A 5,951-nucleotide genomic window follows, 5' to 3' on the forward strand; every position below is an offset into this window, starting at 1 on the left:
ATTGCTTTTTCATTTAAACGTAGGCTGTTCAAGAATTCTATCTCCCCTTCCATTGGTTTTCTTGTCGAGAATGCAGAATTTTAGTTCCTGGGCATTTTAATGTGTTCTGTACTTTGAGATTTGTATCCGATTTAAGAAGAAAAGGAGAAACAATTAACATGAAAACTTTAGTGAATAGAAAGCAAAGTAAATTAAATTGACAGAGGCAACTTCTAGTATAATCTCTGAATATTCAGTCAAATTTTTCTAATGTCAAGAGCGTGGTGCTGGAAAAGTGCAGCAGGTCAGGCAGCGTTCGTGGAGAAGCAGAATCAACGTTTTGGGCACAAGCCCTTCATCAGGAATATTTTCTGATGACGGCCTAATGCCCGACAGGTCGATCCTCCTGCTCTTTGGATGTGCCTGCCCTTTTCCAATGCCACACTCTTGGCTCTGATCTTCAGCTTCAGCTTTCTTCACTTTCTCCAAATATGTTTAATGAACATGAACTAAAAAGGTTAGCATCAGCAGTTGAACAAGACCAAGTTAACACATTTTTTTTCAATATTTATAGAGAAAACCTGTTTGAGAGCATGCAACAAATCAGATCGAACAACATCCCTTGCCGTTAGAACCCTTGGCCATTCATAATAAAGAATAATCAGGCTTTGAACAATCAGTGTGGTTTATAACTACTGAACTGAAATACCAGACGGACAACGATGGCATTTATTGGAGGGAATGATAGCCAGGTTCTTACTATGATAGTGGTGATTAATCTCAGAAACAATAAGATATTTACTGAGATTATTACACTGAACAGTAATTAGATGGTCATGAAGATCTTTGTGTGGCTTCATGTGCAGTGTTTTGTTTGAACATTGATTTCAGTAACATTGGGATATTTTATAAGATTGACAATTGACTGTTAAAATTAAGGTTTAAAGGCAACGTTTTTTTAAAATATCAGTTTCGTTTAGCGAAACACAATTCTAATTATACGGAATCCCTACTGTGTAGAAACAGGCCATTTGACCGAACAAGTCTTCACTGACATTCCAAAGAATAATCCACTCAGCACCATTCTGCTCTCAGATTACTGGACAATTACCCCTGACTAATGCACCCAACCTACACATCTCTGAACAGAACGTGCAGCTTAGCATGGCCAATTTACTTAATCTGCACATCTTTGGATTGTGGGAGAAAACCAGAACATGCAAACTCCACACAAACATGTGGCCAAGGATGGAATCAAACACATTTGCATAACACTGTCAGACACAAGTGCTAACCACTGATCCTCTGTTCTCAATGCCCAGCCCCCATGCAAGAAATTAAATAAGTAAGAGACGTGCAAAACAAAAAATAAAAATCTCTAACAAATCACAAATGAACAATAATTAGAAAATTAATATGATCAAAGGACACAACAATATTCAGGTGAATTGCATTGTTTAATTACAAATTTGGAATTAGCTAACTAATGAATAACGGGAATTGACATTTGTTTATTTCACTGATGAAGAAATTGCCTTGCTTTTCATCTTTGTAACACTGCAGAATAGGATTTATGTGCCTGAAATGTTTGAATTAAGCTCTTTCTAACAAAAGAAATCAGTACAATCACATTGTTTTATTTGCATCTTTAAGACTCAAACATTATCAAGTACTTTCCCGGAATTTAGAACCAGCAAAATTAGTTAATTTGGTTGCTTGGGAACTCGAAGAGAATAAACAGCAGATTCTATGAATTAGTCATTCAATGTGATTATTCAGCTGAAGACAACATCCCTTCTTTGCAAAAATGCTCAACTTCGAAAAATTCAAAATGCATTGTCATTGTTTAATGAAACAATACAGAGATGTTAACTCTTTTTCATTTGACTTATCAAAACTCATGAATTTTACATGACTTTGTTGCATGAAAAATACTTAAATTTTATTGTGATTAGAAGTACAATAAATGTTTGCATTCAACTATGTTTCTGTGGGTAAAATAAGAAGTAATTCCACATTTACAGCAAATACTGGATTGAATGATTATTACGTATGAGTAACCTGATGAAGGAGCGTCGCTCCGAAAACTATTGTGTTTCCAATTAAACCTGTCAGACAAATCTCATAACCTGGTGTTGTGAGATTTTTAACTTTGTACACCCGAGTCCAACACCAGCATTTCCAAATCAGATCAACCATGAGTTCGTTGAATGGTTTTGCAGACTCCTTTCGCTGAATAGCATACTTCCACTTGGTTTAACATTTCGTCTAACGCCTTATTTTATTCATAAGTTCAGAATTGTGAGGGGATGGGATGAAGTGACAGAAAAGGTTCATTAAACCGATAAGACAGAGCAGGAACAAGGCTCATAAACTCAGGAAGAAGAAATGTGCTGTGGCCTGGGGGCAACAAATGAGACTGGGCACAGCACAGGCGGCTGTGTACAGAAGGTGCGATTGCTGAAGGAAGTTGCTACATCTTTTATAGTTGGCAAGTCAGTGATCACGCTGGATGTTGGATCGTTGTATAATTCACAGACAGCAGAAATTTGTGAAAGGATGAAATGTTTGATTCATTGGAGAAATTTTCTGTGGTTCCAAATCCGAGTGAATGTTTGAAATACGAATCAGATCTTTGTGTGAAGGGTTAGGTCAAAATACTCATGAACAATCCAAATGGATAAACCTGTGCTCCCGATCTGTAGTATGTGAACGCATGTGATGAAAGCAGGAAGTCGTTCTCCAAGCAACTGGTCACTTCCTATTCATTATGTAATATCTTCCCTTCACAATAAATAAAAATCCACTCAGTTCAATATACAATGCTTTAGGTGGAATATTATGCCAAATCTTTCAAAATACAGACTTTTGGAACCGAATCTTATTCAGCTGCACACATTAAAGGAATTTCTTTACATTTAAAGTCAACTAATTTAGACATTGATTCCCCACAACTTCCGACCGACTACACCCCATCCCTGCACCTTTACCTCTCCACACGCTGTGTCTCCCATTGTGAAATTTATTACTTGCATGTCAACAAATGTGCCTTTCAAAATATTTTGAAAACCAGATTCTCGGAGTGACAGCGATTCTGTTCACATCATTTCTTTCTCCTTCAAAGGTTTGGTTAAAGGTATTGAACACCAGATATCTAGATGTTTACTGACTTGAAAGATGGAATTTTCCACCTATTTACTCTGACCAAACATTTCATAACCTGCAAAAAAAAACATTAAGTCTTCCTTGGTTCTAAGATAACTGTTCTCGGTTTTCCAAGAAGACAAATGAATAAAATTTCATCTTCAGTACACCCCCATCAGCATCTTCTCTAATGGCTTTACACCCCAGTAAACCCCATCATTATCAATTCATGGAATCACAGAATCATACATTGCAGAAAGAGCATTTCAGTCAATCGGGCCGGTATCGATGCTCTGAAGAGCATCTCACCTAGACCCACATCCCCTCCCTATTTCCATATATTTCACCTGAAGAAGGGGATTCCCTCCCCCCTTATGATTTCAAATAAACCTGTTGGAGTATAATCTGACGCTCTGTGATTTCTGACCTTATCCCACATTTCCCATGGCTAATTCACTTAACTTACTTAATTCACTCCCTGGACACGAGAGGGCAACTTAACTTTGCCAATCAACCCAACCCTCCCTCTGAAAACCAGTGCGAATTACAGAGAAAACGTTCCATCATACTGAGTAAATGCTGTATCATTTTGCAATGGTTTTATACCGTGGTAACAGCCTCATCAGAATAAATGAAACCAAATTCAATGTATCGAAACGGTACTCTGTCCTGTACAATTTCATTCGTGCTGCAGGAAATGTTTCTGCACTCATATTTGAATGTGTTTACGTTGTTTCTTCCTGACCTTCCTGCTTCAAGTAAACACTTCAATCCGGAACAAGTCTTTCAAATACTTTTCATTCCAACACAGTCACAAGGTAAAGTTTGCAGAAGGCACGTGTTTGGCTGTTCACTGACACAGCCTTCCTGAGAGCTGCAGTCCTTCCCCACCTTTATTCAGGCAGCACTGTCCTTCCTGTGAAATGCCCCAAATAGAATAGAAGGACAAGTATCAATACCTGCACTTGGGAATGGAGCGACAGTTTTAAAATATTTACACTGTCCCCAGGGGAGAATTGAGTCCTGTGACAGGCGGGGATACTAACTACTATACTACCGAAGACAAGAGTGTCAAAGGAGGCCTTTCAACCAATTATGGCCACACTTCTCAAATACAACTGCCTAATGAACTGAATCACATTTCACAATTCTTACTCTACAGTCTTGTATGTCTTGGCATCACAAGCTCACATCTGAATATTTATTCAGGTTGTAAGGGTTTCTGTCGCTCTGAACAATGCAGACAGTATATTCCAAATTCCAACCACCCACTGGCTGATAAAGCTTTTTTGCACATCTTCGCGACTGCGCCACTCAGTTCCTCTGATTCTGGGGCTGGGAAGTGGGACTATGTGGCCGCAGTGGTTACTGCCTTGTGTGGGGAAACTGGTGAAGTAGCCAATGTTAAACTGCATTACTATTGAAGCATACATTTCAACAACACCTGCACTGTTCCCGGAGTTTTTGATGTTTTGGAGAAATCTACTTATCTCAGCCTTCAGCATATTAATGATGGAATCACCACAGCTTCTGGGGGAACCGACATCAAACGGTCAGCCCATTCTGCGTTCCCGCATATCTGCCACTGTTCGCTTCGCACTGATATTGTGCATTTAGTGCGCTACCTAACATTTCTTATGAGACTGTACTTATTGCACACTGTCAGCGCACTCATCTGTGGAATGCCGTGATGGTATAGTGGTTAGTACTCTGCGTTGTGGCCGCAGCAACCTAGGTTCGAATCCGAGTCACGACAGTAATTGCTCTATTTGCTGCAGCTCTTGGGAAACACAAAGGAATCAGTTGTTTGGATAAGGTAATTTTTTCCAAAGTGATGATCTTTTCCCTTCAAATTCTGCTCGCTCACATCTCTGTGTTTCATATATCAGAATTCCAATCCACCCGTTCTCAGAGATTTCACTCCCTCCTAGGTCACTAACTGAACGTTTCATCCCACACCCCCATTACATTAATTTAGAGATGCCGGTGTTGGACTATGGTGTAAAAAGTTAAAAATCACACAACACCAGGTTAGAGTCTAACATATTTAACTGAGCACTAGTTTTCAGAGCGCTGCTCTTTCATCATGTGGTTGTGGAGTCATTTCCTGTTTCATTAAGGCACTGCACAATACAACACTGACTCTCACATTGATACCATTCAGTCTGTGCTGCTGCGGTCACCTTTGCTGGGTGAACGTGCCCCAACCCCACCATCGGGACCTGCAGATCAGTTGATCCATTTGGTTACGGCTGTTGGAGGCCAATCTTCAGGTAGCAGCTTTTACTGATATGGACTTGCGATTATGGGCGGTCAAGCTCAGGAAATCATAATCATAATCATAATCATATATTCTGTCTTTCAGAATCCTCTCCAATCATTTGGCCACAACTGATGTAAGACTGACTCATCGATGATTCCCAGGATTATCTCAATTGCCTTTCTTGAATAAGGGAATAATGTTTGCCACCCTCCAATCATCTGGTATGACTCCAGTGGACAGTGAGGATGCAAAGATCATTGCCAAAACACAGTGAACCCTTGCCCTCCTTCCCATAACAACATAACGTATATCCTTTCTGGCACAGGGGACATCTACCCCTGTGATTTTCCAATATTTTCAGCACATTCTCCGCCTTAACATCAACTTGTTCGACCATATCAGCCTGTTTCACGCCGTCCTCACGGGAACGAGGTCCCACTCACTCGTGAATACTGAAGCAAATTACTCATTAAGGACCGCCCCTACCTCCTCTGACTCCTGGCACAAGTTTGCTTCTCTTATAGGGGTATACATGTGGAATTATGTCTCAGCACTGAATTAATAT

General features: G+C 39.8%; 1 non-coding gene across 1 annotated transcript; it reads left to right on the forward strand.

The window, feature by feature from the left end:
* Positions 1-4,807: 4,807 nt before the first annotated feature.
* Positions 4,808-4,879, forward strand: trnah-gug (transfer RNA histidin (anticodon GUG)). Its single transcript has one exon. It is a non-coding gene; the product is annotated as a tRNA-His (tRNA).
* Positions 4,880-5,951: the final 1,072 nt, after the last annotated feature.

This window comes from Hemiscyllium ocellatum, chromosome Y (assembly GCF_020745735.1).
Source record: "Hemiscyllium ocellatum isolate sHemOce1 chromosome Y, sHemOce1.pat.X.cur, whole genome shotgun sequence".
NCBI lineage: Eukaryota > Metazoa > Chordata > Chondrichthyes > Orectolobiformes > Hemiscylliidae > Hemiscyllium > Hemiscyllium ocellatum.